The 23,478-nt window shown below is 45.4% G+C and overlaps 1 long non-coding RNA gene across 2 annotated transcripts in view; it reads left to right on the top strand.

Annotated features, from left to right (window-relative positions):
• The window catches only part of LOC140215950 (uncharacterized), a 530,759-nt gene that overhangs the window by 337,773 nt on the left and 169,508 nt on the right, over nt 1–23,478 (top strand). For both annotated transcript variants that reach the window (XR_011892558.1, XR_011892559.1), the window contains exon 3: nt 18,752–18,811. This is a non-coding gene — a long non-coding RNA (uncharacterized lncRNA). The remainder of the gene's footprint in view (nt 1–18,751; nt 18,812–23,478) is intronic.

The raw sequence follows: 23,478 nt of genomic DNA, 5'->3' as shown, positions 1-23,478 counted from the left end.
CTCACTTAGGCAAAATGTTGCCTGGGTTCTGGTGAATAAACTGTTGGAAGTTTGGGGCCCGTATGTGCCGTTTGTATCTGACTTCGTCCTCGTCTGCTTAACGCCGTAACCTTTGTTTTTAAGTCATGAGCCAACTAGCTCAGCAACAAGTTAAGGCATCATGCCTTTTGCCAAAAATAAGCCGTTGAATATGAACTGATGAACCGGTGGCATTTATCTGGATTTGTTTCGGGCACGATGAAAGCGGGAAGAGCGTTCCATAACCGAATGGCACGAGAAAGCGCAATTATTGTTTCCCTGCATTTCCGGCATTCACTTACATCTTGTACTAGGTTATTCCTATAAAGCTTCGTCATCAGATATCCGAACTAAGCGTCCGTGACCTCGAGTTTAAGAATATCCAATAGCAATTCTGTGTCTAGGTTGCCGTAAGCATACAGACGTCGGTGCCCCCTTTTTGGTAAATTGTCCGATATTCTACAAGTGTCACTATGAAACCAATTTTTTTTTTTTAATTTTATCGCTTGAAGTTGTTGAGAAGATGACACTGCAGATTGGCATTGAATTAAGGCAGGTTCTGTTACAGCTCATAATTTGTATTAAAAAGAACTTGTTATCATGCGCAAAAAAATATTCTGGTACTTTCGTTCAACCACGCAACAGTCACAAGTTTCCCATATTTCCCATATTTGGGCCCCAAGGTGGGCACGTCTTCTTCTCTGCTCAAAAAATAAATAAATAAAAACCATAAGTAAAGGACAGCATCTTGGTAAGACACAGTTGCTTCTTGGCCTTTAAATAAATTACCAACTGTCTCTTCCTAGATTATATACGAGCGTTGACGCTCAGTGATGTTGCGGCCACCCACTACTTCGTTGTACAAAGCAAACCGACCTAAGTTGTTTCATAAAGCCTCTCGGATGTTTCATGGCATACGCGCTTACCTCCAGCACTCTCAGTCTTGCTTAGCAGGAAATATAAGACGAGTCTGTGGTGTAGGCTAGTGCGAGAAGTCGTGCAGCTTTCATCGTTGGTCACGAGGTATACGGGCAAATGCACACACAAAGCACAACGCAAGAACACTCTTCCCAGGGTCACTGCACCCTCCGGGAGATTGGGTTGCGCGGTGGCGCTGCCGCCGCAGTGGCAACGCCGGCTCTGCCGCCTCGATTTACGTCAGCCACTGCCCCCTCAATCTCGCACAAATGACCACATATTACGACGCAACGCTCGAGTTTCCTGGCGTGATAGTGCCTGCCTGAACGCCTGAGGATGGGCATGTGTCTTGTTCCCGGTAAATAAGTAAATAATCGTCCGTGAAAGCGACAGGTATCATCGAGCTGCATAAGTAAAGGGCACATCTGGAAGGGTCAGTTATTAAAACCGCGACCACAAGAACATAGTTTGTGTGCTCGTGTGCTGCGTTTTATATCCTAAGTTCACTGTGGACACGGGACTAGCCAATGGCTATGGGTCCAGTAATGCTTGCGCATTTTGTAAAATATGTTGTAAATAAAGAATGAATGAATGAATGAATGAATGAATGAATGAATGAATGAATGAATAGTTGTAACAAAGAGGAAGGGGGTACAGTAACGGCTATTTGCAGTCAACGAAATGTTTTTTTTTTTTTTTTAATTTGAGAAAGTTTTAAACTTGGGAAACATCGGTTAGTTGCTCTTGCGTCGGGTTTTTCGGCACAAAAGCAACCAGGGCCGTAATGCGCGGAACGCAAGATGTAAGCTAAAACCAGTTTAAAAGTTGGTTACTCATATTAGAGCTGCACTGCTACAATGGTGCGGATGTAGTAATGTACAACATAAAGACCAAACGTGGCGCTTTCTGACAAGTTTAATTATTTTGGCTACGAAACTAATTGTCGTTGACACACGCTGCTAAGTACTGTCAAATTCATGAAAAATAAAACGGACATATCGGAGTTATCTGCACTTCCTTGTCGAGACAATTGCAATTCATACCGATCGCAGAAGCGCAGCTCGAACAAAAACGTTCCTTTCGCGCGCCTGATTTATTCGCTCTATATCTAACATACTTGCGACGTTTCCAACAAAATTGGTAATCAAAGGCGTCCGCCTTGTCTGGCGCTGCCTGCTGGAGCTGTCAGAAGCGGATCCACACAAGTTATAGTGACTCATTTAAGCATTCGTTGGCGTTCGTTTCCGCATTTCTTTCAATGCGTGTGGAAGAAACTTGGCGTTTGAAGTCGCCCAGTCTAAGTCGCCCAGAAAAGGCGATTTAGAACATCAAGCTCTTTAAATGATTAACTTGTTGCGCAACGTAACGTCTGGCGCTGTGTTTTCTCCGTGGATTAAGAAAAAAGGTTTTAGAACCACATTTAAATGGCAATGTGGCGTGCATTGGCAGAAAACAAATTACGGACACTTGCTCAAACAAGAGCGACCAGCTTTTTCGATACAAGTATTTTTGTGCTCTACTGATCATGGAAGTCATTCAATCACAGATACTCAGTTTTACAGTCAACCTGTTATACACTGTACTATAACCTACACGCCGAAGTGAATAAGGTTGCAAATGAGTCTATAGCTTATGCCCTTACACCCAGGAAACGTGTAAGGGTGTGAATTACACGCCGATTTATATTCTCATACACATTTACGGGTGCAAAAGGTGTTAGCGTGTGAGTAATCGGCCGAGTTAAGCCTTATTCATTTTTAAGAGTGTAAAAAAAATATGGTCTGGGGAATTTGGCAATGGTTTTTGCTAGACGCCTGTGAAAGCCGGTGGCAGCGTGTGGTGCGTGGTCTGTGTCAAATGTCAATCAAACAACCAGGAATGTTACCTGCATCGGAGCCCCGAAGCGACTGTATGCATGATCATGGGCATTGGCAAGAACTTACAGTCGCCGTCGGTATAGAGCCTTCACACCATGCAGCTATATAAGCGTCGGATATAGCGGACAAAGTAAAGGTGCTAACCATGGATATAATGAAACGTTTGCAAATGCTCGCGTATAGCGAGAGAAATGCATCGGCTATAGAGAAGCATTTGCAAAGTCTCCGGTCCATTAAGGACAGTGGCAAAACAGACCCCTAGGGCTCCTTAAAAGGTGCGAGAGCTTCTTTATATAACTTCGCATTCTTTGGTGTAGCAGTTGCCGGATTGGCAAAGATGTGCCAATAATTTTAGTCCTGCAATGCCCAAACACAGTTCCACGATACGAAAATTCGAAGAACTTGTTACCTTTATTTCCGGCCTTGAAGCCCGTACTTTACCAAAAATAATGACAAATAAGTTATATTCTAATTAAAGCCTAATTATTATAGTAATGATTTATTTATTATTTGGTCTTCTAGACTGTTGGCCACTAAGAACTCCCTATAGCACATCAAAAACGCTACTATATATGCTGCGTGTTAAGTCTCCCATCCTTAAATCAGAAATTAGACGTTTCTATAGAACAGAGTAGCTTATATGATACGTTGGGCATGACAGGATTAAATGCGAAGTATGTCATTGTCTACTGACACCAGAAAAACTGTTTCTGACCTTGATCTGGGGTGACTTACACGAACATTTATTAACGAAAGTAATAACGATTTTAATAACGCGTTATTACACGTTCCTAGAAAGTTCCAACAAACTACCTAGACGACAGGGAGTGGGAGCGCCCAGCTTCCCACAACTGTTATTAGCTTGGTGGCGACTTTCTAGACCATTTAGAGACCATATAAAGACCATGTACAGACCATATCCATATACAGACGGGTCACGAGCAACGCATGACATTTCTGGCTAAACGGCTGTTTAGTTCAGACTCATATTTCGTAGTGGACACGTTTTAATACTGCGCTCGAGTGTGTTACTTGCCTGTATGCGGCCACCTACTGCAGCAACTAGCACAACGTGTAGAATACTCTGTAACAGAAACGTGGCTCCATCTGGCATTGTTAAGGTGAAATCATAGGTCACGGGTGAAACAAACAAGTGTCATCTTTCGCCACTATAATTACAGACAGCACTAAGGTTCTGTTTCCACATTTTCTAAACCTTCTGCTAGGCAGCAAAGCAGGCGTTGTGCATACCGATTTATCCCAAACAAGACAAGAAATAATGATACTAACATGCATGCTCCACAAAATGATTTCTTTATTTAAAATTTGACCGTGCATGAGCTAGCCGTAACACTCATTTAGGCAATACACTGTGTGGTCTTCGCTATATGTCACCTTCACTTCGCAACAAAACATACTATAACGGGAATAGGATGAATAAATGTTTTTTATTTTTAGCAGTATGCATGGTATAATAGCGCGTAGACAATTTTCTTACACGAAAGCTCCAAAGTAATCGTAAGGTATGCGGGTACTAAGAAAGCATTCTTGGTTTCCGACATTCATGCAATACACTGCAATACATTTATGCAGTGTATGCACTTATACAATACACTGCAGGAATAGACTAACGTTCACCGCGTTCACATTAAGGGACAGTTTCAGCAAGACAAATTTTCGATACTGTGTGGTAGCGTATCAACACTCCGCACATCACAATGCGCAGCAGTGAATAACGGGTGCAATGCTGATGCTTCTACCAGCAGAGTTTGTGGAACGCTTGTTGCAGGGTAAACATGAAGGCTACATCAACCTTCTACAAACCGAAACCCGTTGAACTACTCCGTAACCTGCAAGTTCAATGACGGACGCAGTCGTTTTCAGGAGATCGGCTGCTTTATGCACAAGTAGGCCTATCGCTACAACCGTAACCCTGGGTCCTTTGTTTTGGGGATCTTTTAAACTCAAACACTCTTCACGTCGCCTTCGGAGCAGTGCGACAAACTCATGGGCACACCGCCGCAATTTATGTGCTCACAGGTAACAATACACCAGAATAATTACAGCATAACGAGGTTGCAGCCGCACAGAGGCACCGCATCTTGCTCACGTCTGCTATGTTTACAATCAGTGACCCGACGACTGTCATGCATGGAAGAATTCCTTCGTTCCTCATGATCTCTCGTGGGGGAGAATACGGTGTACGAAATCATCCCAGCGTCGTTGTTCATCAAAAGCTACCCTTTCAGTTGGCGTGAGGGCGAAGAAACGATTCCGAGGTGCCGAACAGTTTGCGGCGGCTGATGGCCGCGTGGATTACCATGGCCGCGTAGGGCACTCTGTAAATTGGACATGTCCATTTCGAAGGCTACTGAGGTGCTCATTGGCTGGGCTGGAGTACCAGCGAGGAGAAGGTATGTGACCCGATACCGGTTACCTTTTCTATGGTTCAGCTGCAGCCAATCAGCAGCGGCCAAAGTTGACAGTACAATAAGTGGAAAGGACGTTATTCCCCAGTATCTGGCCTCGGCAAAATCCCTGCTGTTCAACTATTCGAAAAACATCGCACAGATGCATGAAGCGGTAAAGAACAACTTTTTGTTCATTCATGCAGTTACAGATTACCATGTACAGTAACATCTGCCACCACTGAAGTATGTCCAAACTAGCGAAAATTTTTCTCTACAGAAAAACATGATATGCTTCTTTATTTCCAGGCGGCGATAATGCCGTTTTGTCCCAGAAAGTTTGTCATGCTAGTTTCGCAATAATCTTCATTAGTGAAATTCATAAGTGAGTTCGCCCAAATGCTGTAGGCTGCAGCTGCCTTCCGCTCAGAATATCAAGATATGCGAAAATTTCTATCTGGATCTCAGGATAAAGTCACAAGTGTGTAGCACGTATTTCGCAAGAACAATTTATTCTATACAGACTATTCCTACACACTTGATCAGTCAATAGCAGCACGTCTTTATGCTCTTCTCTGGACTAAGACGGAAGGCTATGTGGCTGCAGTTGAACTTGGGAAGTCATTCAATCCGACTTCCTGTGGCAGGTTTCCTGGTGTCATCCTGGACAGCAGATTCTTATAGCGACGAGCTGCGGATTATGCATCAGAAGTGTCACTGCAGCGGCCTTCTGCACTCCAGCTAATCGCCGGCACGCACTGCGGCAGCCACCAAAGCTCGACGCTAAAACTACAGAACACTCTAGGGACTAACCGGATCCTTTGTCAACTGCCGCAGACATGCTCGTTAGAGACCCATTGTGAACGCCTAAATATAATACGTAAGAAAGTCTACACTCGCTTTTTTTGGCATTCCGCAGGCAGATTTGAGAAAGTAAGTTATACACGAGGCCCATTCCCTACCGCCACATCTCCGGGAATGCCAAGTGCTGCTGACCGAACTACTCCGACTGGGTGAGTCCGTCCCTAGAAAAGCCCAACTCAGAACACTGAACACGAGGCACCGATCCCACACACAGGCTCCATTAAACAACGTAGGTGTCCTCGACCTAAAGAGTCCGAATCCAAAGAACGACATGTTTCATCCTGGTTCCTTCAGGATGTCATTTGCGACTGTAATATTCCTGAGTGACCGTCCAAGAGGTTGATACCTTCCTCAGAGGCCCGCTTTTGGGTGTTCGAGCGTCCCTGTACACATGGACAGATCTCCCAGCGTTGATTCTGACAGTAGTGCAGCTGCATATTGAATACTTCCTCTCGATGTTGCTTAGTCTGGCCGTTTAAACCACTTACTCCCTTCGAATGCAACAGAGCGGGCCCCTATTGTTGCTCCTTTTCACAAACTGACGATCGGAGCCGTGCAGGAAGTAATCTTAATCAGGGCCCCAAGTTGGCAGCTGTTTCGTGGCGTGCCTCCAAGCAGGTTCTGTCGTTATTCAGTGGAATCACTGAAATAAATCGCTAAAAAAAGTGTCAAGGCAAAGTATCGCTGGATAGTTTCGCATGTTGGTATCATTGGCAACGAAAGAGTAGATGTCCTCGCTAATGAAACTTTTTCAAGGCAAATAAAGGTGAGAGCTCCAGAGAATGACCATCCTGCTAAAGAGGCTATTCTTTAACACTTCCGTTCGCTTTGGAAATCACCGCAACAGCACTGCGTCATAAAGAGATTTAGCCGCACAGACGCCACCTTCCTATACCGAGTATGAACAGGATCGGCCTAAACGCCTGCATGGATGTTCAGTTAGCGGTACTGCTTCTCGATCTTGTGCCGAGTGCAACCAAGTGAGCGACATCTAAAATTTATTCTGTTCTTGCAACCGCTAATGTTAATAAAGGACGACACATCTTGACAGCATGAGAAGAAGAGGTTTTCCTCACGAACGTATCCAAGGGAACTCTTCTCGGATTTACCGCGTATGGTATTCAAGAAAGTGACATGCATTCTTCTCTCGTTTCTGCGAAAGAGGAGACTGATGGACACAAGGGGACATATTTGGCAAAGAAAGAGGCGCTCAGGCTGCGAAATAGCCTGCCAAGTCTGTTAGGCTAACCCTGCCTATGGAAACATCATCACTACTTTCACTTTCACCACCCGGAAAGTGGCGAGGTCACGAAAGAGATTGTCGATGACGGCCAGGAAGTTGTCTAAATCATCGGCGCCACATGCAGTCATTGGTACAGGGAGTCTGGAAAATACATTCAGTACGTGCATATTTCGTTCAGCTCATGGACATTTTACTTGCTCCTTTTCCTCCTTTCTCTAGACTCTCCGTGCGTCTTGTAACGATGGCGGCAATTTTCTGCACTGTCTGCTGTTCTACTACAGATGTACGGACTGCTCATGTAGGGTAATGGCTCTCCGAAATGTATCAAGCGTGTGCGAGAGTGCAGGATTATATATGTTGTACTTCCGCTTCTGCACACTGTTTGCCTTATGTAATGCCTTTACAAATGCCACTTACTCTCCAACACGAATATTCACTGTATCGTTCAAACGACGCGCTTCAACCTCTGTAAATCCCATCAGTACTCGCAATACGAGTGTTTCTTGGCCGCTTTCGACAAAAGCCCCTGTTCTCTGCCCAGTTCAACTGCTCCCTTTTTGGCATTAGTTATCCTTCTGACCTTGCTCTGTTTTTTTTTTTTTTATTCCTGTCTTGGCTCATGTGCTTCACTCAGTTCTCGTGATAGTGTTTTCTTACCTCTCCTTGGTTCAGTGCTTAGCATTGCAGGTCGGACTCGCAATTCCGCTGTTATAGACTCTTTATTTGGGTCCTTTCCCTTGCAGCCACGCAAATGTGCCGAGAGAAAGAAAAGAAGGGAAAAAGCCAGCGGTGTTCGCTGCTTTTCTTGGTCTGATTACTAAGCTGACAAGGAACAAAGGTTTTTCCAGATCCATTGCAAACACTTGTTTGGCTGTCTTTGTACGTTGCTGGGAGCTATACAATGGGCCTGCCCCTGCGTCTAGGATTAATTTACAAGCCGCCCTTAGACGGAGGCGGTTGACCTGTCTGTCAAGGCAAGCTGGCTGCCATCTTCGAAATGAGAACGAGTTAGACCTGATCGAGAGAGCACTTAACGTAAATGCTTGGATTTGCCGTAATGGCTGTAGTAATGCATGGGGACAAGTACTGCATGTGAAGCGGGTCGGTATGAGAGAGGGACGCCTGGCTAGTTTTTTCGTTCTTTCTTTATATGTAGCAAACGTTAGAATAAAAGCAGGGGCGCATGCGGATTTACAACCAAAGAGATACGTATTAGATTTATACATGTATCTCGCCGCATTTGAAGATGAAATGAACTACTGCAATTAAGTCTTCCTGGCCCCTACCATGAGATGCTTTGAGTAATAGTTATATTTGTCTATGAGTGAGGTGAGGACTGCAGCAACGTACTAACAGTGTAGCTCACGATTTATCTCACTATTAAGATGTTTGCAACGTATGTGAAGGCGAAATGCGTTGCCTGAACGCTTTGGGTTTATTTTACCTCACGAGATACGGACATTCTCTTTCCAGTGCTTGTGTTTCCTGCCTTTTCGAATGCGGTGTTTAGCGATTTACAACTTAAAGAGGCAAAAAAAGAAACAATTAAAGGAAACTGCCCAATAAAGCACAGCCCGCCACCAAAGAGTTGCTGTTTCATGTGGTCTCGACCGCTCATGTAAACTCAACTAATCATTTCTCTTTCCTGAGGCGCTAAGAGCGCACATGTACTGGCATGCTAGGGTGGACTTCAAGCTTCAGTAGTTTGCATTCTAGTGACAGCATATTTTCCTATGAGTAAGGCAGCTGGGAAGGATCAGGTAACAGCAGATTTGTTGAAAGATAGTGGGCCGATTGTTCTAGAAAAACTGGCCACCCTGTATACGCAATGCCTCATGACCTCGAGCGTACCGGAATCTTGGAAGAATGCCAACATAATCTTAATCCACAAGAAAGGGGGTGCCAAAGACTTCACATCACAGCTGCGTCTTACCAGTTCTCACCTACGGGGCAGAAACCTGGAGGCTTACGAAAAGGGTTGTACATAAATCGAGGACGACGCAACGAGCTATGGAAAGAAGAGTGATGGGTGTAACATTAAGGGGGAGGGGGGATAAGAAGAGAACAGATTGGGTGCGGGAACAAACGCGAGGTAATGACATCTCAGTTGAAATCAAGAATAATAAATGGGCATGGGCAGGGCATGTAATAATGAGCGAAGATAACCGATGGTCATTAAGGGTTACGGACTGGATACCAAGAGAAGGGAAGCGTAGCAGGGGGCGGCAGAAAGTTACGTGGACGGATGAGATTAAGAAGGCTGCAGGGACAACATGGCCACAATTAGCACATGACCGGGGTAGTTGGAGAAGTATGGGAGAGGCCTTTGCCCTGCAGGGGGCGTAGCCAGGCTGATGATGATAATTGATGATCATCATGATTAAGGGCTGTCCCACAACTCTCGGACATAACCAAGACCTCCCTTTTATCAACGGTAACACATTTTCTTCGATAGAGCTTACATGTGTAGAAAAATCTACGGATGGGCCGAGAATTCTAAATCAAATTTGCAGAAGCCCGCAAGGAGGAGGAAGACTCATCAAAGAAAAAAATTCACCGACAATTACGATGCTCCCTACTGCGAAATTTGAGCGTAGCTCTATACGTGTTTGCCTTTAGCGTGTCAATATTTTGTATTATGATTATATAGGTACACAATGTACATTAAGCAGATAACGCTTTGAGTAGTGTCTCTGGCGCCAACAACCTGTCTTGTGCGGCACATTCCAAAGGGAGCGAAGTGTGGCGCGACTTCCTCGCTAATCGGGAGATCGCGAGAGGCAGCACGTGGCTGACGCGTGCATGTGATTTAGAGCAACAACCGCAGTCAGACCTCTGCTCATACAGCACTTTGTTTCCACGCACATGACGCGTGCTACTATGGCGCCATATCGTAGCCGTCGTCACCTCACAGTCCGACTTGCGCGGCACTGCGTTTTGCTTCTCACGCTTTCGTACTACCAACGACGAGAGCGCCCCTTCTTTGTGGGGAAATCGTTCCACCAATGTCAGCGGTGACGACACCCAAATGAGCGTCACATCCAGCCTTAATAGAAGGCCCTTGCCGTCACCCCTTGCAGGAGCAATGATCTCCGTCTCTCACTGGTGACGTGGACTGGCCTCAGCAGCTGACGCCGCAGGCGAGGGTAGCCCTCTCCACCTCACGCCACTTTGCGCCCCCACCTCCCCACCATTCCGAAGCGCAGATGAGATCGCCCACGCGGCTGATCGCCGTTCCCGCTGGCAAATCAGCGCATGCGCAGGCCGTCTGCCCTCCACTCTTCCTCCGCTTTCCGCCTTATGCTTTCACTATAATCTCCTTGTCCGCTTTACTCCTTGCTCTTTCTTCGCTCTAGCCCCCACGAGAGCGAAGAGAGCTCTGGCGGAGGCGAGAGGACTCTTTTTTCATTCCCGCTGCGCGCCGCGCTCCCTCTCATCTTTCGCTGTGCTCGTTCGGTCTGTTACGCCGGGAACGCCGACGCCCACCGCAGGAATGGGTGCCTAAGAGCAGCGCTTTAAAACAGTTACAGCATAAAACCGCGATGACATGTATAAACATCTCTGACACAAAGGCGCCCTATGAGAAGGACGTGAGGCTGATGTGTATATGTTTTCCTCTTAAAAGGTGCATTCAGGCAAGAGAGAGCGAGAGAGAGATGAAGAGGAAAGGCCGGGAGGTTAACCAGATATCAGTCTCCGGTGTGCTACCCTACACTGTGGATGGGAGATAGGGGTCAGAAAGAGGACGGAGAGGAAAGCGTTAAAAAAACACGCACACACGGAGACACACACACACACACAAAGCGCTCCAGTTAAAGACGTTCACAAAGACCGCTAGATCGCAAAAAGCGCAATAGTGCTTGCACGGCCTTCTTCTGTGACGTTAGGTCCTTTCGATGGTGTAAAATTCTTTTTTTCGGAGCTTCCGTGCTGCGTGAGTTCTAGAAAGTGGAATTGGTACGTGGTGCTCCTCGGTATGGGCTGAGCAGCCAGCTTTATCGGCCCATTCATCGCCGATAATCCCGAAGTGAATTGAAAGCCACTGGAAGGTTATTTCATGGCTTGCATCACTTATATGGTGTAACGTCACTGCAATGTGAAATATTAGCTGTTGACAGTAAAGACGGCAGTAGAGACGGCAGTGCCGCCTTCGAATCACAGAATATTCAGGAAAACGTTACTTGCGTCTGTAGCTGCTCCATGCTATCTTGTCTTGCTCAGCGAACAGAAGCAAATGATATTAAAATAATACGCCAATAAATGCAGCGAGAAAAATAGCCGTAGCGGGACACTACTTCATTTGCCTGCATTCAGAAGTGCCGCAAACACCAGATTCCGGGACAAGCGGTTGAACTTCCGGTGCTTTTACAAGCTGGCGTAACAAATAGCGGTGATACGCCACCCAGCAATCTTGACCCGCCAGTGCAGCAGTAGGTGTTCCGATTCGCCCACTCTGCTCCGTGGCGGTGGGCTCGTGATGTAGCGTCGCAACCAATTGGAATTTAGGCTCCGTTTCGCTGCTACAGACGCCGGCTTTTTCGCTCAATGGGCCATTTGAACCTTGAGCATAAAAAATATAAATACCACAAAATAACGCTTGCTGCTTCGCTTACTTTTCGCGTTCACCTTACAATTAATGTACAGTCGCTGAAACAACCAATTTAACGTCGCTCTGCTTGAGGGACATCAAATCTGTCAGAGAAAATTCGTGAAAAGTGACATTGGTAAAAAGACAGAGGACGAATTAGGTCTCATTTTTCTCATTGTTGTGGTTTCGGTATCGCTTCTCTTTTGTTGTTGTTCTTGCTTTTGTGAACTGCCTCGTCTCCCTCTTACATCTTCGTAGGTAATGCATGCAGTTAGTCTAACGAGAACAGAAAATAGGTACTGGGCAATTTGTTCAGTTTTTTACTACACCACCGTTCTGCCTGCTATTGTGCATTTTATTGCTGTGGAGCTGAATCCACTTTCTGCAAGAACTGACAGTTCACTGTGCAAGCGCAGATAGAGTGGTCTTCGATCCCCCTCGCTCTATTCAATCTGAGAACAATGTTCTTGCCATTTCGCTCCCGCCGACGCTTTGAGTAATATTTTTTCTTCGGCAGAGCTTAGTCAGTGCTACTTACGGTGAGCAGCATGTGGCACTGCCTGTCGCTTACCCTTAAAGCTTTTTTTCTGATTTACTTGCCGCCATTTCCTACCACTGTAACATTCCATAAAGTGAGATGTGCTTTTGCTGCTGTGATAGTATGTGGCAAAAGGTTATTTGAAATAAAATTCTGCAGTTTGCATTTCTACGATGAATAAACCGCTCTTCGCCCTTTCTTAAACAGTCTGCCACAGCCTATTTCGCATGCAGATTTGATGCACTCTCTTAAAAGGTTCCACGGAAAAGCTCGAACAATAAAAGTTTACTTTTTAATGACAGATTGAGACACCTATGAGCCGGAATACTGAGAATAAAGTACTTTATAAAAGCAGCATTTATATAGTGGAGGATACGTTGCAGCTTAATAGTTTCAGCATACGTCAAGAAATCGGCGAACTTTCAAACACGGTTCATCGCCTTTGTTTTCCTTTAAAATAGGCCACTTCGCATTTATTGCGCCACAGTTTCAAACGCATCACTTACAAAAGCACCCAACTTTTACACGATCACCTTTCCTGGAAGACAGCCGCGGCTTAATATAAAAGTAATACATGATAAAAATGCCCTGTAGCAGTAGCCGGGCATTTTTGAGTGCCGCTGTCACTAGAACGACACGGGCTTTCGGCCTCTGGTCGTTGTGCCTTTCTTAAGAGATTGTAAACACTCTCGCGTACACTCTGCATTCATTATAACATTTTAGTTTCTTATAGAAATACTGCTGCCGGCAACTAGCTTAATGATAAAATAAGGAACTTCCAGTTGACTGGTGATACAGTGCATACTTTGTTCTCTAATGGCTCACGTGAAGTATAAAAGCTCAGAGAGGGTGGATGCAGAACAGTGGACACATTGGGCAATGTTTGCTACCGCAGATACTCTGTTTGCTAAGCATTTTGGCACTTGCCAAGACATTAAAGAAAACGTACACAGCATGGCACATTAAGCTTGCTAATGAAGTGACGTTACGAAAAAGTATCTCCACAATAACGAGCGTACATGTTATTTCTATTTCCATTGTCTTCCTAATTCGAAAGCTCGATGGAAGTCCTCAGTGACACATTGGTTGTTCGAGCAACCCCGTATTGTTTCACGTGTTTGGCTTGATACAAAACACCTTCCTGCTGAGAAATTCTAAAGCAACAATAGCTCTGTAGTTGACACCGTCTCGTAACGAAGAAATGGAACGCCATCAGAACAAACCCAACATTTCTTTTGAATGGCTACGTATGAGATCGTGCCGATAGGCCGCAAAGGAGTTTATCGCAAAGATATTTATTCGCCCCTCTGTTCCTTCATCTTTATTATGTGCGTGCACTTTTCCTTTCTTACACTTTTTTGTTGTATTTTACAAGCGTATGCAGAGGCACAAATAAGCCTATTGAATTTATGCCACAAAGGCACAATTTGAGCAAGTGCCATCTCCCGTCGTCGAAAAGGTTGCAGTTAGGTCTTGAAACCTGCAGTCTATCAGTGTTACATTTTTGAGCTTAGGGGCAAGGACTAGACAGAATGTGAGAGCGGATGCAAGTTGAGTAAGTGGGCACGTGCGTAAAAAATAAACATCGCGCTGTCCATGCGTATAATAAGCAGCACCCACCAGGCGACGAGGACTGGCGTGCAAATAACGCTCTGGGATAATTCGTATTCTTCTTCGTGTGTGCGCCCCCAGGTCTTTTTCTAATATTCTTCTTCTTTTCACTCTCATCTTTCTACTCCTTAGCGCTTTCCACATCATTAATGCAGTCTCGCGGAGCCGTTAGTTAAAGGTTATCGATGAACGCCTTTCCTCATTATATACGGGCGTCTCATCTCTCGACTTTCACGAAAGCGCTGCCACGCAGAGCCATTACTTTGCTTTTGTTTAGTTTTTCAATGGTTTTAACGCGTTGTCGGCTCATGTTGACAAAGAGCCTCCTGGTGGCTGGAGTAAAACATAGAAAATTGCCCACATTAATAAATGTAAAGCGTGCTTACCTCCCCGCCTTCAGGTTTATACGAGAAACTACTCTTTCATCCTCTTCTATTTCTCCTCTTTATTTACGTATACTTTAAAGTTTTGTACGCGGAGAACCTTTTGATGGAACATGATTTGCTTTCCTGCTTGTCTTATTTTTTTCCTTCGTTAAAAAAGGGTTCGTCTTTAGAGGGCGACAGCGCAATCTAGAGCAACTTTCTTAGTGTGGTACCGTTTGTTTTACCTTTCTTTCTCAGTGTGAGATTGTTTTTCTTTTTTCAAAATAAGAAAAAAATAAGTTTATTTTATTTCATTTTATTTTGATATTATGGTACAATTATAACAAGCACAAAGTGCTGTGGCCACGACTAAAATCCACAAAAGGCTTGACGGGGTCTTCACCCGCCACATCTCTTGAGGAAAACCGTATAGCCCTTGTATTAATGGGAGAGAGGCATCTTAAGTGCGGTATAACTGCTCTGACATGCACTGTGTAGTGTTTGAGCTGTCAGTATACCGTCTCACAAGTGTTAGGATTGTTCATAAATGGCATACAAGTATTTTTAATTGCATACGGATATGTTTCTTTTTGTTCGCCCACAGTAGATGTCGGTGGCGGATGATGCGCGGCCACTACTGGCGTGTCACCGAAGTGTGATATAGCATTTTCTGGCGGTTGCCTAAACAGCGAACACGGAATATGCCCAGGCTGTTTATATTTTGTTTCCATCATTTTTTGCGTGTGTCCTCTTCATATTCAGGACAGACTATTTCTAGGGGCTAACGTCAGGATAATGGTTTCTGCAGAGACTGCATCATAACCACAGTTGTATATTTATGTTTAATTATCCATGTTATTGTCAATATTTATATTATATTCCTTGCTAATAATATTATTTTACTTAATGCAATATGGCACGAAGAATTATTTGCGTGGAAAGTGCATTCAAGGTTTTCCCCCCGTGATGGCTATAGTGGCTATGGCTTGGCCCTTTAGAGTACGAAATCGCGAGTTAGTTCCCGTTCGCAGCTGCCACACTCCGATGGGAATGCAATGAAAAAACGCTCGTGTACGCACTTTTTTTGATGCGCGTTGAAAAGCCTCAGGTGCTACAAATTAATCGAGAACTCTCCACTACAGCATCCATCACCACCCACTATGCTGTTTGGAGACACTGCATACCGTATTTTAATATGATTAGCACTTTAGGGCACTTCATCCACTTTCCAAGGGCAGTCTGTGTATATGTCTCTGAGCTTACTTATCTGTGTGTCTAACCATCACTCTGCCAACCTTGGTGACTAGGTAATCCATGGTCAAATGGGTAGCGCAACAACCTACTTTGCTGAGAGAACCGGGTTCGAAACAAACCGTCAGACCACCTTTGCCAATTATGATGTGGCACACAGTACCTATGTCATGCTGTCCAAGGAACCTCTGATAACAAATTGGTTCACTTAAAATGTGCCGGTAGGTGTGGCCGCTCTTCAATAAATATCTTTGATGTTACGTTGGTAACTAGGCATGTGCCAGTTGGTATGTACCACTCATCAACCAACATCTCTGACGCTGACTTGTGTCACAAGGTATATGTCCCTGTGTAGGAACCGCTGTCCAGTGACAAAGCGAAATTCAGTGGCGATTTAGCGATAAATGCAAGAAAAATGCGTTTGCATTACGTTGCACTCTCTGAGGTCTCGGATGCGTATTTCCAATTGCTAGTAGGTACAGCGGGGCGTGGCACTTGCGGAGACGACGGACGTTTGCGCGCATGCGCGAGTAAGAGCGGGTGCGAGAGAGGAAATGTGGGGAGTTTTGTTCCTTGAAAATACGACTCTGCCTAGCTAAAGCGGAAGAATTTCTTGGCGCGCGTTGTATGCGCTTGTCCCTAGGCGCGCCGGCAGAAGACGCGGGGCGCGGTAGTGCTGAATTTAGCATCGCAAGTCGGCGGTGGCTCGACGCAATTATATTTATTCGATCATGTTTTTACTAATGAAAACAACGTGTCATTATTTCGCATTATTGGGGGCGCCTCAAGGACATCAAAGCGGCAACGGGGACATCAAAGCTAGAAGCCGGACTGGTCCGTCGGTAGGGGCTCGCAGAGGCCTGCGCGTGCCAGGGGATTATAAGATCGGCTGTCCAATTTCGCAAACAGCCAATTTTTTTTTTATGCGAACAACCCCTGGCACGCTTCAGCCTCTGCGGCCCCAACCCACGGGCCGCCCTGCTTCCAGCTTTGATCCCCCCGCTACCGCTTGGGTGCTCCGGAGATCCTGCGCCGCCTGCTTTAATATAACCTCAGGTGCTTTCCTGAGGCCTCCGTTTGCCTGGTACATGTGGCCTCCTGGAGCAGTGCTTGTAAAAAATCCGATCTATCGTCGCGACGAAAAAAGCGACCCAAGACTTATACAACACCAGTCAGAACATTGTCCCTTCAGACACAGCGATCACTAAGCTGCGTCCGCGCCCACTGGCCCACCGCGCGGGCAGCCAGCGGCGGAGCGTATAAACCAACTCGAGCGCACTCCGCAATGCCGGCATGTCTAGGGGACAAACGATTACAATGCGCTCTAAGAAACCTCCGCCGTAGTGTCTAGGCTGAGTCATATATTCAAGGAGCAAAAGCCCCCAGGTTTTCTCTCTCGCGCCCGCTCTTACTCGCGATTGCGCAGAAACGTCGAGCGCCGTCAAAAACGCCACGCCCCGTTGTGCCTACAAGCAATTGTAAAAACGCTGCCCGGCACCCGGAGAAAGGGTTGCAACGGTTAAGTGAATGAAGAAAAAAGGAATATACTCAGAAAGGTACATAGTTGAGATTACAAAACGGCTCAAACTATCCGAGCACACTATGGTAGCGTCTTGGCATGTCCGAGTCACACTGTTTCCGAGTGTTCTGCCTTCAACCATCCGGATCCGCTTTTTTTGCCTGCGTCGTCATTGTTTATAGTTTCCACCAATCCGGTGTCAGGAGACAGATGGCGTCAGCTGACCAATCCCGGCGTCGGTGAGCTGGTTGCCCCTTTCAGGCCGCCGCAGGTATCGGAAACGCAGGTACATCACTGAGCACAAACAAGGAAAGTAGGGGGAACGCACGCTGACTCCGTTTTCCGACGTGGTCATGCCAATTTGGACTGCTGACAGGCGTGCAATGTTGTAACCTTGCACCCACCTTCACTCCGGCGTGGACAGGCCAATTTGGGCTGCTGGCAGGTGTGACGAATGGAGGCGTGACAACTGCATGTCGCAGGTGTGGCATCTGCCCCCCTGAACGGCCGCCGGGTACAACAGCCCATGACACCATGCTTGTTAACTTAGTGTACCTATGTTGACAAGTTTATACGGCCTATAGAACTACTATCCTTACTGTGTATAGCTTTCCACTAATTTGCTAGTGAATCGATGTTTCGCCTTTCGGGTAAACCTGCGACCTTCTAATAGACTCATTTTACGCACTCATGGCGTGGCGGCACTTCCTTCACATTGGCTGCGCCGTCACATGCCCATCTACGCATGCACTAGGCCACACGTTTACTCAGCCAGATGGCTGTGACGTGACGTGCGCAATGGCACACAAACTAGGCACACATTTAGTCAACCAGAACCGTGGAGCCGCCGTGGCGTCGGGGAAGCGTGCTCATCTCACACTCCGGAGGCCCGGCTGCCATTCTCACCCAAACCGAAATGTACCTAGCATTCTTTTCAAATGCCGTGATTTACATTGTTTACAGGAACTTCCCTGGTAAATTTGACGTCAGTTCGAGTATTTGTGCGGCGAAGGTTTACGTTTTTTTTCTCCGTGCGTAGAGGTTCGCGTAGACCAGGAAATCGATATTGCAACGCCGCCGGCTCGAGAGTCGACGCGCCGGTTGCACACGACTCCGGTGTAGCTGCGTCGATGTCTAGCGCTTTCCCTCCTCGCGGTATTTGGGGTCCCGACGGGCATCGCACAAACTTTTAGCGTTGGCGACCTGCTCGTCATCGGTGGTCTCCTTCTGCCGCTGCCTCGCCCATCCGCGTTTCTCTTCCCGAAGGCGATTTTCACGGGCACGGATGGGAATAGACATCTTGGAAACTACTGTGCCGGCTGGCCACTTCACAAATAATAAAATATGAGACGATTAGTAACGGATGATGGCACGAGTGCATAAGAGAGCGTTCAGGCAATAAAGCACTAATCAAAAATCCACGTCCCCAGTCACGTTTCGATTTCTTCTCGACTCACTGACCTTAATTATCTAAGGTAATCACGCATCTATATCCTGACTGCCTGAAAAAAGTCTTCTTTTTTACAAGACTCCTTCTTTGTTGATTTCCAGATGGGAGTATAGATACCGGTTCAAGAAAAAGATTTAGGATGTTAAAGCTGTATTTCAAAGGTAAGTGAGGTGTTTTATCTTTCAAGCGGGATATATTAAACTACTCTCCAAGGTTCCAAGAAGGCAATTGTATTAAATCACACCATACGTCATCAAGTTTACAACCCACAAGTGGGAATATTGTAAGATGTCAGAAAATGGCAAAAAACAAGAAAAAGGCTGTGTTGGCTCAGAAAGTAAGGTAAGGAAACTGAACTAGCAAGCGTTAGGGAAAGCAGGTTTACTTTCCCCGACCTATCTTTACCGACAGCGTCCCTTTTATACCTCTATTTCTTAGAGCAGGTGAAGCAGTCTGTACACTACAACGCACCAGTTCCGGTTAGAAGCGCTCTCAACTAACGCCACACATTCTTGGAGCCGCAGAACCAAGAGATGGAACTGCCGGGTACAAACCGGGAGACGCGCAATTTATGCACCCCTCAAGCGATATTGGCGAGCTCGCGCCGCCACGATTTGCCTTTACGTCGGGGGTCTTGCTTTGGCGCTCCTTTTCCAAGACATTTAGTATGTTCTTGTGTTGTCGGCATCAGAGATATTACTGAGTATGGAAAATAACGAAAAAGGAGTATAGCTTTAAGAAGTGCCGCATTTTACCCTTTTAAATTTCATATCCGGCAGTGGTTTTTCTTCGGTTCTTTATCGTCGTTCCTGACTTAATGCAAGCGAAGACGTCAATAAGAGATAAGACAAGTAAGCCACCAATAAAAACGGGAGAATAAGCTCTTTGTTGGCTTCTTCCCGCACCAGTGGTGTGTTTCTCGTAGCCGCGCTCATCGCTCTCTGTTCTCGCGCTTTTGTCAAGAACTCGTTGTGGGAAAATGAACAATGAATCAACGGACGCGAAGAAACCTCATGCATTGAGTTTCAGCGTTCCTGCTTTCATCTTACCTCATTAGAGTGAGGGTGAAATAGTGGTGTGCAATTGTGCTAAAAATATTGTACGTACGCCTGCTTGAATCTCACAGATCAGTCAGCGTAAAGTAAGATTTCATTTCACTTGATGCACTTCGTGCATTTCATAACGGCTCCATTTTGCACTTGCGTCCCTGACTATCCTACGTCCCACAAAAAAAAAATATGATTACTTGAAGTACGTCAAATAATCAATGCACTCAAGTGGGTAACAGGAAACAATGTGAATGATAATGAGAGAAAGAAATACGTTGAGTAAAATACTTGGCAAAATTAGCTAGCGCCTAGCGTCAGTAATCGTGTTCACAAACCTTCACATTATTTACTCGCTGAAGATATCCTCTAAGCGCTCCGTATACAGATATGGAAGAACGCTTCGCAACGGTTGGAATAGGTAGGGTGTTAACCAACTTTTTAGGTCTTTGTTTTGCGTTAAGTGAACGCGTATTCAATAAACATTACGCGGGCATATTTCAATTTCACACTTATAGAAAATTGGCCACCGCGGCCGGGATTCGATCCACCAATCTAGTGCTTAGCAGCTCCACGCCATGACCACTAAGCCGTTACGGCGGATGGATAAGTTAAGAATCATCCGATAATGTGCGTTTGGAGCCTGCGACCTGACCACAAGGACGTTTTTTTTTCTTTTTTTTTTTTGCAATACATTATCTTGCGCTGAACAAGTACCTTTACATCTTCTACAATATTGTATTTATTCGGGCTCTTTAGTACTATCCAATAAAAGAAGATAAAGTGTTGCATAAGTGAAATTTGATTTTTTTTAGCAAACTCGTCAACAATAAAAACATCTTGAAATGTGTCTGGTGAGACAGCTTAGGCAACGACACCAATTACAGCGTACCCAGCCAGAGAATATGTGAGAATAAAAGCAACAGCGATGGCTATATATCACGCTTGCATTGAGGCCCCATAACTGACGAATAGATATATTACACATGATGCACGCCCCGTGAATAGCACTTCAGGTGCTTTACGATCACATACGGAGAGCATAAAACGAGTGCAGCCACAGCCGTCCCACGCTTTACCTAAAATGCTCTCAACAGCAATGACGCATAGGCTCACCGCGCTCCCTTATCCCGAGTAATGCCTCGCTCACTTCTTGCAAGCACGGGATGATGGCCTGGTGATAAATTGAGAAGCACAGAAAAACTAGAAAAAGAAAAAAAAAAGCACGAGCACTCGAACGCAAACGTAAATTTAAGTGCAAAGCATAAAAATCTTGAATGCCGAATGGCCCCTGGAATGGAAATGAAAAACGGAGGTGGATGCGACGGCGGTAATAGGCTCGTCGAAACGGCCGGAACTGAAAGACGAAATTGCCGCATCTGTATAGCGCGCTTCCGTTGGAAAGGACGACGTAGAACGTTTCAGCCTGCGGGGCGTATCATGCTTACGCCTGCTCTCTGTCTCTTGATTTGCAGCGTTCCGGGCATGGGGGCAGGAGGGCTCGTCCGAATATAGACGTGTGCAAGCGGAAACTGCTTTTACTGTGACTCATCGGCGGGCTCAATACAGGTCATATCCGATGCCACGACTAATGTTCTACACACCGCTCACCGCACACCGTTTCGTTTCCCGTAGGCCGAGTGGGACGCTAAGAAATATGCAGGTTTAGAGCAGCAAGATTAGGATAATATAGAGTAAATGAATGAAAGCCTAACTTGGGTGATTTCAGAAGGATGAGAAGGAAAATCAAAGAACAATAAAAATTGGCGGAAGCAAATACGGCATGCATTACCAAATCATGACTAGGAGCTTACCGCTGTCGTTAAAAAGAAAGTGCACATTCATTGCATTCTACCGGTACTAATATATGGGACACAAACTTTGAGGTTGACAAGTGAGCTTCAGAACAAGTTCAGAACCGCGCAAAATGCAATGGAACAAAAAATCTTAAGGGCAACGTTAAGTAACAGGAAGTGAATGGGCGTTAATCAGAGAACTAACGATGGTAGCCGATATTCTAGTTGACATTACGAGAAAAAGACATGGGGCTGGGCAGGCCATTTAATGTGCAAGAAAGATAGCCAGTGGAATATTAGAGTTACAAAATGGATGCCAATGGAATAGCAACACAATCGAAGATGGCTGAAAATTGGGGAGGCTGATAAAATTAGGAAATGTGCAAGCACAAGTTGGAAACAGCCAACGCAAGAACGGGTTAATTGGGGATCGCTGGGAGAGGCTTTCGTCCTGAAGTGGACGTAACAATATGCTCAGGATTATGATGATAAAGGACAGTAGGGAAATGGTGTCTGCTGAACGCGGTAACATATATAGCTTTGCGGGAATTGCGGAAATCGCTCCACCCCAGCACTGCCTTCCAGCAGTGTTTAAGAACCCTCAAATAGATAGGTGAGTCATTTAGGGCACCATAATTCAAAGTACAGCTAGGGGCGGCTAAACAAAGCGACACTCACAGCGATGCAAAACGTGTGCAAGTCCGTAGCTTGTGGGCCATCCCGCACATAATGCGGCGCCAGCCCGCACATTTCACCAACACAAAGCCATCAAACGAGTCTGCTACACGGTGTTGTGTATCACCACAGAGACGTGTCGTCCACACAAGCCTTTGGGGCGTCTCGACACTGAAGCGCTTAGAATAATTGAGCTTTGCAGCGATTGCAAACCTTGCCGTGAGTCTTACAGGTCACGCACAAAGGCGCTGCGACGAGTCCAGTCCTAATTAGCAATGCACGCTGTGCATAGGCGATACATCATAGGGGCTTCTGGTCTGCGCAGTAAGTTCTTCACAGGGTGGTTATGCGGGTGATTCGGAAGTTAGGTTATGGTGACGCGCGGCGCACTACACCAACAAAGTACAGAATAACTGAGACGGAAACGATGTGTGCTCTTACCATTTTGGTTCTTCTGTCCTTTGTTAGCGTAGTGCGCTGCTCGCCATCATGATCCTTTTCCACAAAGGATCGAGGAGGTGGCGAGCACGCTTGCACTGCTCTCAATTATTTTCAACAGAATTTTCCGTACGTCGGTTCCTGCATAATTTCTTAGAAGATACTGTATCCTTATACCCTTTGATCCGTCTTAAGTTTTACGGAATATTTAAAAATCACCTATTGCAGATTAGAGGATTGCATTCCTTCAGGTGGAACATTCTAAGACGGGGACGTTACTTTCACAAAACATCTAAACACATATTCGAATAAATAGCATACATTCCCTAATTAACTTCCTACTTAATTACTTTAAGGCACGTTTTGCAATTTTCGAATCATAGCCAGTGAGCTTGCAAGGCTTATTCACTTATATTGAATTCTATGAATGACGTCAGTTTTGGGACATTCATTGGCAATATGTACGACAAATTCATGGGAATTTCAATTCAGTTATTTTTGTGCTTTAATGCAAAAAAGAGCGTTTTGTAAAAAAATGTAAGTTGAACAACAGTGAATTTTTTTTTCAATGAGTTTGATGGCGCATATCTCAAAACCAGTCCTCATACTTGTTCCTTGTGGATCGCTACTGAAATCTAACCAGCTACAATTCGTAAATTGCAATGAGTCATAGAGGAAATAATTAAAAGGTATTTATTAAATTTTCATCAGTTATTTCACTTTATGTATCATTTTGTCGTGCATATAATGTCAGCATCTTTGAATATTCGATCTCAAGGGAAAAAAATATGCTGTCCACCACAAGTCATATTTAAAATTGTGTAAAACCCAAAAACAATTATCACCCCGCATGTACAATCTATGTGCGAGGCG

This window comes from Dermacentor andersoni, chromosome 2 (assembly GCF_023375885.2).
Source record: "Dermacentor andersoni chromosome 2, qqDerAnde1_hic_scaffold, whole genome shotgun sequence".
NCBI lineage: Eukaryota > Metazoa > Arthropoda > Arachnida > Ixodida > Ixodidae > Dermacentor > Dermacentor andersoni.
Note: the sequence above shows the minus strand (reverse complement) of the source record. Positions and strands in the feature narration are given on the sequence as shown.